General features: G+C 40.3%; 1 non-coding gene across 1 annotated transcript; it reads right to left on the bottom strand.

Moving 5' to 3' along the window:
• Window positions 1-11,212: 11,212 nt before the first annotated feature.
• Window positions 11,213-11,285, bottom strand: TRNAW-CCA (transfer RNA tryptophan (anticodon CCA)). The gene has a single exon. It is a non-coding gene; the product is annotated as a tRNA-Trp (tRNA).
• Window positions 11,286-11,782: the final 497 nt, after the last annotated feature.

Here is an 11,782-nt window from a genome sequence, read left to right as displayed (position 1 = left end):
TTTTCCTTCCTGGCCAAGGCAGAAAATATTCATCATTCTCTGGGCAGAAAGTCATGAGGTCTCCTTGAATCATGCTTTGCTTTCACATTCGGCCATTTGACAAAAGTTTCCCTGGAGACTTTTTGGATAAAGAGATCACCTCTCCAGAATGAATGTGTTCAACTTTTTTTTTTTTTTTTGCAACACAAGAATTCATCTGAGATCTTGATAAGGGAAATAGCTTACAGACTATAGCCAGTGACTGCAAGACTGGTTTATGCCCAGCCATCCCTTCTTTCTCATCAGGAGCTCAAGCGAAACTACCTAAGTGTTAACTATCTTATTTTCTTTTAAGAGCCTGCAAATAATCAGTCGTGAATCCCATGTTCATTACCCAAGTACTTTCTTAACTGCGATGAATACCTGGACAGACTCTAATTTTATAGGCCAATGGTTATAGAAACCTAGAATTCGAAGAGATCTGAGAGATTATAAAGTCCAACCGTATCATCTAAGAAAGGGGAAACTGAGACTCAGCAGGGAAGTAGCTTGCACAACAAATCAGTGGTATACCTGGGATTGTAAGGCAATTTTCTTGAGTCCCAATCTAGTACACTTTAAACTATCCTTTCATTGGTTCAGTTTAGTTCAGTTGCTCATTTGTGTCAGACTCTGCAACCCCATGGACTGCAGCACCCCAGGCTTCCCTGTCCATCACCAACTCCCAGAGCTTACTCAAACTCATGTCCATCAAGTCGGTGATGCCATTCAACCACCTCATCCTCTGTCATCCCCTTCTCCTCCTGCCTTCAATCTTTCCCAGCATCAGGGTCTCTTCCAATGAGTCAGTTCTTCACATCAGGTGGCCAAAGTATTGGAGCTTCAGCTTCAGCATTAGTCCTTCGAATGAATATTCAGGACTGATTTCCTTTAGGATGGACTGGTTGGATCTCCTTGCAGTCCAAGGGACTATCAAGAGTCTTCTCCAACACTACAGTTCAAAAGCATCAATTTTTCCGTGCGTAAATATCTTCGGCATGGTTATATTCCTGGCAGACTACTTTCTCTGTGTGTAGTTGACAACGACTGTATCCCATTGGAGGTATTAGAAGGAATGTAATCTTTCTTTTTCTTCACCTTTACCCAAATGTTAGTCACCTTCCATCTGGCATCAGCTATTTTGTTAAAGACACATATTTTTCTCAGTAGATATCTCACATTGATGAGTAAACAGATAATTTCAGGCTCTTTTATTATCTGCTATCATAGAACTGTGTTCTTTTTATCATAGTGTTTATTTACCTCTGTTTAATTTCAGACTGAGGTTTGAGAGGCAGATTGCATGATGATTAACCACATACACACTCTTAAGCCTAACTGCTTGGGTTCAAAACATGGCTCCCCCAATTTAACTTTGAGTTAAAGTCAAACTTTAAGTTTGACTTTGGGCAAGATGCTTAATGTCTTCATTCTTTAGTGTCATTGTCTTCAAAATAGAGATAACAATGGTACCTACCTCAGTCTCCAGAAAGGTTCAATCAGAGAAGCAGAACCACTAGAGGTGATAGAGAATAAGGGATTTTGTTATAAGGATTAGACGTGATGCAACTTTAAGAGCTAATTAGTTTCCATAAGGCTCATTTCAGCATTTAACTTTGAGCCTAAAGTCAGCAGGTTAAGTAGGAGAACAAAGACAAATTGGAACCTAAGAGAACATCATCAGTCCTGCTGGACAGTCTGGAAACCGTGACTGGCTTTCACTGCATCCAGCCTTAGTAATGTGAGTGACCTGCAGGAGAAGCTGGTGCTCCTCACTGTGTTGCTGCCCACTTACCTGCTCCAGAATTCAGAGGAGCTGTAGGTCTGCTTCCTGTTCTATGCCAGTGAGATAGGCCAGTGGATCAGCAACCATGATCATGAACTGAAACAGCTCCTGGCCCCACAGTGACCTTCAGAGTGTTAAAAATGTGTGCTGACACACACTGACTGAATTCTTCCCTCAAAGGGAAGGGGCTCCCTTTGGGGAGGGGCTCCAATCTCTGACAGGCACAGCTGTGAGTCTCTCTCTAGGTTCTAGTAACTGCTCCCTCTACTTGTCCCTGTAGGCCTAGAGGTGGTAAAGGCTCCACTGCTATTGTTAAATTTAGGGTGCCTCATCATCCTTTGTTGGTTTCCCTTAACCTTTCCCACACCACTGAAGTAACCCCTTCATTAAACTCTTCTCAAATACCCTTCAGAATGTGCCTTATGTTTCCTTGCTGCTGCTGCTGCTAAGTCGCTTCAGTCATATCCAACTCTGTGCGACCCCATAGATGGCAGCCCACCAGGCTCCCCCGTCCCTGGGATTCTCCAGGCAAGAACACTGGAGTGAGTTGCCATTTCCTTCTCCAACGCATGAAAGTGAAAAGTGAAAGTGAAGTCGCTCAGTCGTGTCCGACTCTTAGCGACCCCATGGACCGCAGCCCACCAGGCTCCTCCATCCATGGGATTTTCCAAGCAAAAGTACTGGAGTGGATTGCCAGTGCCTTCTCCATATATTTCCTTATATAACCCTTATTGAAACATCATCAGTCCAACATAGTATGCAGAGGAAGTACTGAGGTTTGTGAGGCATGGGAACAACAGGGTCTAGGTGCCAGACAATACTCATAGTCTGTTGTGGAGCAGCATCCAGGTTCTCAGTTATGGTAGTGAGAACCCCAGTATAGCTGAAGTTGCCATGATGCAGAACCAACTTCCTAAGAAAGAACTAGTTAGATCTAGGTGGACAGACAAGATAAACTTTACTCTCACTAGGAAACTAAGGCAGAAGTTCAGTTATCTAGATTGAATCATCATGAGATAAGGAGCAGGCATGTCACAGGGATGTGATTCCAGGAGCCACTCTGGGCTCTTTGGATACCATACATGGGGCAGAACAACTAAGGTCAACCCTGCCCATCAGAGGAGATAAAGCTCCCAATATGCTCCCAGCCATAGTTAGGAGTTGTAGGATAATCTAGCAGACCTAGGGTCTTCCTGGTGGCTCAGCAGTAAAGAATCCACTGCAATTGCAGGGGCCACAGGAGATGTGGGTTTGAACCCAGGGTCAGGAAGATCCCCTGAAGGAAGGCATAGCAACCCACTCCAGTATTCTTGCCTGGAGAATCCCATGGACAGAGAAGCCTGGCAGTCTACAGTCCATAGGGTTGCAAAGCAGGCCTGGAATTGCCAGTAAATAGTAAATAGCTTCAAAGACAATGAAGTAGGAGAGGGCAAACTGTGAGTTAGATGAGGCCAAATTGTGGAGGGCATTAGTGCCAAACAAAGGAGTTTAGATTTGAAGCTGTAGTAGATAAGGAGCCACTGATAGCTTTTTAGCATTTAGCTTTTTCAAAGGTCGACTTTTGAAAAGTAAATTGTCATGTTAATGATTTAGGGATGTCTTTACTGCCAATATGGAGAGAAATTGATAGTGGTGATGATAACATTTGTCATTTATTGAGCACATTCTACGTGTCAGGCACACGCCCTACCCTTTATATACAATATATTATTTAATCTTTAAAATAATCCTTATATACTCAGTATTGTTAATATTATCCTTGTTTTACACATGAAATAACTGAGCCTCAAAAAAGGTTGAACATTTTACTCAAAGTGCTAAAGCTAGAGTTGAGCCTAGGATTGAATGGCTCCAAACTCTGGGCTTAAAATCTCGTTAATAGACTATCTTCATTTCCCATTCTGTTGTCTTCTCATCTCATCTCATCTACCTGTGGCCTTTTTATCCTGAAGTTGGCATTGTCCCCTCAGCAATATTACAAAGGATACCAGCTTTATTCATGAGCACCAAAAACTGCCTTCATTCTCAGGCAGATACTGGGCTCTCTGCCAAAGTAATGGCCCTGATAGAAATCTTCATCCAATCCTCCTACATTTGGACAGCAGATGATGAGGAAGGAGAGTCTGGAAACTTTGAAGCTGACTTTGGAGTTGCCCTCTACAGTTTCCCTGAGGAGGCCTTAGAATGAGTTACCAACTTTCCTGACTGCATTTACTGATCCTTGGAGAGGAAATATTATCTAGCTCTGTCAAAGGACATTTATGAACCTTGGCTTCCAGTGACCACCAAAGCTTTGGGAAGATACCTGGTGCTTTTAGAAGAGGAAAGAAATTCATCTGAAAAACTAAACCTTCATTATCATGGGATGTTCAGTTATCTTCTCCCCACTTTCATATACTCACTTGGTATTTCTTTATATTTATTTATTTATTTTTTAATTGAAGGATAATTACTTTACAGAATTTTGTTGTTTTCTGTCAAACATCAACATTAATCAGCCATAGGTGTACGTATGTCCCCTCTCTCTTGAACCTCCCTCCCATCTCCCTGTTTCCTACTTATTTATTTTTTGGCTGCCCAGTTTAGCATGTGAGATCTTAGTTCCCAACCAGGGATTGAACCTGGGCACTCATCAGTGAAAGCACAGAGTCCTAAGCACTGGACTGCCGGGGAAGTCTCCTTTACTTGTTATTTTCAAGTAAATGTCTGAGTTAGGAAGAGCCTTGAGGATCTAGTCCACTCTCTTCGGCTTACACATGGGAAAACCAAGGCCTATAGAGCAGAAAGGACTTGCTCATAGTTACAAAGTAAGTTAAGGTTAGAGCCAGGACTAGAACCTGTGTCTCCTGGCCTCTTGGTCAGTCACCCCTTCCTGACTCTTTTTACTGTCTATTCCTGGTTTATTTTTTTACAGTTAGCATTTAAGCTCCTGAAGAAAGTAATGCGTTCTATATTTTTATATGCTTATGAAACGCTTAAAGGTACTTGGCATACGGTGGGTTCTCTGTGAATGATTGTTATTAAAACTTTTTTTTTCCCGCATTGACCATAAGTTGGAGCAAAACAAATTTCTCACAGGTTTGAGGTTTTGGGTCAGATTGAAATCGTCATTCCCATTTTAATTTCATCTTGGTCCAGTGGAAGGCCAGTTCAGTCTTCTCATTAGGCAAAAGGCTTATCAAACAGGCCCAGGTCACCAAAGGAGATTATCTAATCCTTAGAAAAACTCCTCTAGAAACAAGTGTGTTAGTCACTCAGTCGTGTCCGACTCTTTGGGATCCCATGAACCATAGCTTGCCAGGATTCTCTGTCCCATGGAATTCTCCAGGCAAGAATACTGGAGTGGGTAGCCATTCCTTTCTCCAGATTTCCTGCATTACAGACAAATTCTTTACTATCTGAGCCACCAGGGAGGCCCCCTCCAGAAACAAACTTCCTAACAAAGCCTGATTTCAATTTTTTCTTTGGGAGGTAAGAGTTGGTAAAGTCTCTTTGGAGATTCATTCTCATAAATTACATGCCACAAGAGCCTCTCCATATTTTTCCCTTCATGTGAGAAATTCATGAATGTTAACACTACAACTTAACTTCTCTGTCTTTTCTCATCAGGATCTATAATTAGATACAATATCAGTGTATTTCTGTTTTCCTGGGGTCAGCAAGTCTGAAAGTGGTTTAGAAGCACTGCCAGAGGCTTTGGAAATGAAATAGCTGCTTCTTATGGGGGAACTCTCTTCCCTTTTTGAGATTAACTTTCTTTATGTGGTTAGTCCCTTTGATATAGTCATTGATGATGGGTAACTCAGTGCCATGGCTGTAGTATTTATGCAGTGATTTTCAGACAAGATTCCTAAGCTAGAGGGTCACAACTCACCTTCTACCAAAGTAGAGAAATCCCTTTCTCCATACTCTAAGAATGTGCTGGTGAGACCACCAGGAGCAGGGTAAGCAAAATGCCATAACGCTCAGTCCCTCGAATGGGCAGGGGGTATCTTTCAAGGTAGGGATAGTTCATGATGATGAACCAGTAAGTAGAAAAAATGCCCAAAAAAATGAAATATAGGTTTTATGCTCTGATTGCTGTTTCTGCCTCCTTGTAACCTCTATTTAGTCTCCAAGTGCCCCATCTTCAACTATTCTATTGGAAAACTGCATTTGTCCTTTCATAATACTTCTTTCTCCTCAAAATAGTCTTGATCTCTGATATGTTCACATTAGAAGGCATATAAATGCTGTGGGAAGAGCAATGGACTTGGATTCAGCATATCTAGGTTCTTTATTAACTTAATTAAGTCTGGTAAATTATATGGCCATTAAAAACACTTTTCTTCCCTTCCTCTCTCTCCCTTTCCTCTCATCATTCTTGGCATATGGGGCCATCCTGGAATTTGAGGGTATCATAAAGAAAAGCCTAGTCCAGTTTTGATTGAAAGAATTTTAGAAACATTGTATATTTCATTCTTGCTGTCACCATAGGATTAAACATCAAGTTATCTTGGTGTTGTTAGTCAGTCTGTTGTGTTCAACTCTTTGAGACCCCATGGACTGTAGTCCACCAGGCTTCTCTGTGCATGGAATTCTCCATGCATGAATACTGGAGTGGGTTGTCAATCCCTTCTCCATGGGATCTTCTGACCCAGGGATCAAACCTGGGTCTCCTGCATTGCAGGTGGATTCTTTACTGTCTGAGCCATCAGGGACTCAAGATATCTTAAACACAAATCAAAGTAAATCTCTTTGGCTGTGTTTTATAATCTTCCTTTCACCACCAGTGTTTAAGATGTTCAGGATCTCCTTCCAATTCAGCTTTTTCCTCCTATCAACAAAGAAAAGGAGAATAGGCAATTTGAAAGACCAAAGGGAGGGGTGAACCTGCAAATGTGACCTTCATCTCCAATTCAGTCATGCTATCATCAGTGATCTTATCAAGTGATCTTTGAATAGTTTTTGGCATCTTGCTGCATAGAGCTGTTGCTCATTGCCTTCTCCTGTCATGAAAAAGAGAAAGAAGGTGATGAGTGCTCCATAGATTTTGGTACTAGGGATACTGTTTGGCTTCATGTGTGTCTTCCCAAATACTCAGCTTAAATTGATAAGAAGAACTCAAAAATGAAATCAGTATTACCAATCAAATGGAGAAAGGAAAATAAGAGAGCAGGTTGTTGGTGAGCAGCCACATTCATGGATAAGAAAATACAGAGTGTTAGAAAGTTAGAAACATACCTTCTGGGAGAAAAAGAAGAGAGGAAATACTCATCAAGGTAGGCCAAATACAGATCACAACCTCTTAAACCTGGAGGTGGGATATTCTGCTAGCAAACAAAAATAATAATAATTATTATGATAATAGTAATAACACATTGGATGATCACTCTAAATCAGGCACTATGTTAGAGGAATTATATTTTTATTCTTATTTATACTACTATTACTATATATATATGTGTGTGTATGTGTGTGTGTGTGTGCGCGTGTGCGTGCGTGTGTGTGTATAATTTTTTTTTGAGCTTGCCACATGGCATGCAGGATCTTAGTTCCCTTACCTGGGATTGAACCTGTGCCCCCTTCAGTGGAAGCATGGAGTCCTAATCACTAGACTACCAGGGAATTTCCTATTATCACTGTTTTGTACTTGAGAAAACAAACTAGAGGCAGTTTAAATAATTTGTCAAAGATCATAAAGCCACAAAATGAGGCAATTTGGATTCTTTTTAATTCACATATAATTCACATACAATAAATTTCACCATTTTAAGGTGTACTACTCAGTGCCTTTCAGTATATTCACAATGTTGTGCAATCATCACGACTATCTAATTCCAGAATATATTAATCAACCCCCAAAGAAATCCCACACACATTAAGTAGTAATTACCCATTCTCAGTTTTCATTCCAATCCCAAAGAAAGGCAATGCCAAAGAATGTTCAAACTACCACACAATTGCTCTCATCTCACACATTAGCAAAGTAATGCTCAAAATTCTCCAAGCCAGACTTCAACAGTACATGAACCAAGAACTTCCAGATGTTCAAGCTAGATTTTAAAAAGGCAGAGGAATCAGAGACCAAATTGCCAACATCTGTTGAATCATAGAAAAAGCAAGAGAGTTCCAGAAAAATATCTACTTCTGCATTATTGACTGTGCCACAGCCTGTGACAGTGTGGATCACAACAAACTGTGGAAAATTCTTAAAGAGATGGGAATACCAGACTGCCTTACCTGCCTCCTGAGAAATCTGGATGCAGCTCAAGAAGCAGCAGTTAGAACTGGACATGGAAAAATGCACTGGTTCCAAATTGGAAAAGGAGTATGTCAAGGTTGTATATTGTCACCCTGCTTATTTAACTTATATGCAGAGTACATACAAAATGCCGGGCTGGATAAGCACAAGCTGGAATCAAGATTGCTGGGTGAAATATCAATAACCTCAGAAATACATATGACACCATCCTTATGGCAGAAAGCAAAGAGGAACTAAACAGTCTCTTGATGAAAGTGAAAGAGGAGAGTGAAAAAAGTGGCTTAACACTCAACATTGAAAAAAACTAAGATCATGGCATCCGGTCCCATCACTTCGTGGCAAATAGACGGGGAAACAATGGAAACAGTGAGAGACTTTACTTTTTGGGGTTCCAAAATCACTGCAGATGGTGAGTGCAACCATGAAATTAGAAGATGCACGCTGCTTGGAAGAAAAGCTATGACAAACCTAGACAGCCTATTAAAAAGCGGAGACATGACTTTGCCGACAAAGGTCCATCTAGTCAAAGCTATGGTTTTTCCAGTAGTCATGTATGGATGTGAGAGTTGGACCATAAAGAAAGCTGAGCACTGAGTTGGTGCTTTTGAACTGAAGTGTTGGAGAAGAATCCTGAGAGTCCCTTTGACAGCAAGGAGATCAAACCAGTCAATCCTAACGGAGATCAGTCCTGAATGTTCATTGGAAGGACTGATGCTGAAGCTGAATCTCCAATACTTTGGCCACCTGATGCGAAGAACTGACTCATTTGAAAAGACTCTGATGCTGGGAAAGATGGAAGGCAGTAGAAGGGGACAACAGAGGATGAGATAGTTGGATGGCATCACCGACTCAATGGATGTGAGTTTGAACAAGCTCCAAAAGTTGGTGATGGACAGGGAAGCCTGGCATGCTACAGTCCATGGGGTCACAAAAAGTCAGACACGACTGAGTGATTGAACTGATACTGACTGATACCCATTCTCTTTTGGCCCCGGCCCCTAGCAATCCACAGTCTGCTTTTTAAAAAAATATTGAAGTATTCTTGATTTAAAATACTACGTTATTTTCAAGTATACAGCATAGTGATTCAGTTATTTTTTATGATTATATTCCATTGTAGGTTATTATATAATCCTGATTATAGTTCTCTGTGCTGTAAGTAAATCCTTGTTACTTATCTATTTTATACATAGTGATTTACATTTGTTAATCACATACTCCTAATGTGTCCCTCACTCCTCCCTCTCCCATATGGTAACCATAAGTTTGTTTTCTGTCTGTGAGTCTATTTCTGGTTTGTACAATGTATAGATTCATTTGTATTATATTTTTAGATTTCACTTATGTATTATACTATTTTTCTTTCTCTGACATACTTCACTAAGTATAATAATTTGATGTCTATCCATGTTGCTGCAAGTGACAATATTTCATTTTGTATGGCTGAATAATATTCTTGTGTGTGTATATAATTGCATATGTATGTATATTCCACTTCTTCAACCACTCATCCATTGATGGGCACTTGAGTTGTTTCCATGTCTTGGCTATTATAAATAGTACTGCTGTGAATGTTGGAGTATTGTTTTGAATTAGCGTTTCATTTTTTCAGGATATATAACCAGGACTGGAATTGTTGGATTATATGGTAGCTCTATTTTTAATTTTTTAAGGAGCCTCCATGATGTTTTCCACAGTAGCTGTACCATTACATTCCCACCAACAGCGCATGAAGGTTCTGTTTTTTGCACATACTTTCCAGCAATTATTATTGTACCCTTTTTGATGATAGCATTCTGGCTAGTGTGAGGGGATACCACATTGTGGTTTTGATTTACATTTCTCTAATAACAATTTTGAGTATATTTTCAATGCTTCTTTGCCATCTGCATATTTTCTTTGGAAAAATGTCTATTTAGATCTGCTGCCCATTTCTTGATTGGCTTGTCTATTTTTTCAATACTGAGTTGTATGAGCTATTTGTATATTTTTTATTTTAATCCCTTGTTGTTTGCATCATTTGCAAATATTTTGTCCTGTTCTGTAGGTTGACTTTTTGCTTTCTTGATTTTTTTCCTTCCCTGTGCAAAACTTTTAAGTTTGATTAGGTCCCATGTGTTTATTTTTGCTTTTATTTCTTTTGCCTTGAGAGAATGATCTAAGAAAATATTGCTATCATTTATGTCAGAAAATGTTTTGCTTATGTTCTCTTCTAGGAGTTTTATGGTATCAAGTCTTATATTTAGGTCTTTAAACACTTTTGGGTTTATTTTTGTATGTGGTGTGTGGGAGTGTTCTAATTACATTGGTATCCATGTAGCTGTCCAGATTTTGCACCACTGTTTGTTGAAGAGACTGTCTTTTCTCCATTGTATATTTTTGCCTCCTTTGTGGCAGATTAATTGACTGTAGGAGGGAAGGTTTATTTTTAACTCTGTTCTGTTCAATTGATCTATATGTTTGTTTTTGTGCCAGTACACAGTGTTTTGATTGCTGTATCTTTGTAGTATAGTCTGGAGACTGGAAGACTTATACTTCGGCTTTGTTCTTTTTCCTCAGGATTTTTTCCCTGTCTTTTTAAATTAATTAATTTAATTGAAGGATAATTACTTTACAACATTGTGGTGGTTTTTACCATACATTGGGATGAATCACTCACAGGTGCACATGTGTCCCCCCCATCTCAAACCTCCCTTGCACCTCCCTCCCCACCCCATCCCTCTGAGTTGTTCCAGAGCATGGGCATTGAATGCCCTGCTTCATGCATCAAACTTGAACTGGTCATCTATTTTACATATGGTCAAATACACGTTTCAATGCTATTCTCTCAAATCATCCCACCCTCACCTTCTCCCACATAATCCAAAAGTCTGTTCTTTACATCTGTGTCTCTTTTGCTGCCTTGCATATAGGATCATCGTTATTGTCTTTCTAAATTCCATATATATGCATTAATATATTATATTGGTGTTTCTCTTTTTAACTTAATTCACTGTGTATAATAGGCTCCCATTTCATACACCTGATTGAATGAGTGAGTGAAGTCGCTCAGTCGTGTCCGACTCTTTGCGACCCCATGGACTGTAGCCTACCAGGCTCCTCCGTCCATGGGATTCTCCAGGCAAGAATACTGGTGTGGGTTGCCATTTCCTTCTCCAGGGGATCTTCCTGACCCAGGGATCGAACCCGGGTCTCCTGCATTGGAGGCAGACACTTTAACCTCTGAGCCACCAGGGAAGTCCCATACACCTGATTAGAAATGACTCAAATGCATTCTTTCTTATAGTTGAGAAATATTCCATTGTGTATATGTACCACAACTTCCTTATCCATTCGTCTGCTGATGGACATCTAGGTTGCTTCCATGTCCTAGCTGTTGTAACAGTGCTGCAATGAACATTGGGGTACATGTGTCTCTTTCAATTCTGGTTTCCTTGGTGTGTGTACCCAGCAGTAGAACTGCTGGGTCATATGGCAGTTCTATTTCCAGTTTTTTAAGGAGTCTCCACACTGTTCTGCACAGTGGCTATACCAGTTTGCATTCCCACCAGCAGTGTAAGAGGGTTTCCTTTTTGCCACATCCTCTCCAGCATTTATTGTTTGTAGACTTTTTGATGGTGGCCATTCTGACTGGCGTGACATGATAACTCATTGTGGTTTTAATTTCCATTTCTCTAATAGTAAGTGATGTTGAGCATCTTTCCATGTGTTCATTAGCCCTCTGTAGGTCTTCT

The sequence above is a fragment of the Giraffa tippelskirchi genome, chromosome X, assembly GCF_054371585.1.
Source record: "Giraffa tippelskirchi isolate mGirTip1 chromosome X, T2T-mGirTip1v1.2.pri, whole genome shotgun sequence".
Classification (NCBI taxonomy): domain Eukaryota; kingdom Metazoa; phylum Chordata; class Mammalia; order Artiodactyla; family Giraffidae; genus Giraffa; species Giraffa tippelskirchi.
The sequence above is the reverse complement of the archived record's forward strand: the minus strand, read 5'-3'. Positions and strand labels throughout refer to the sequence as shown.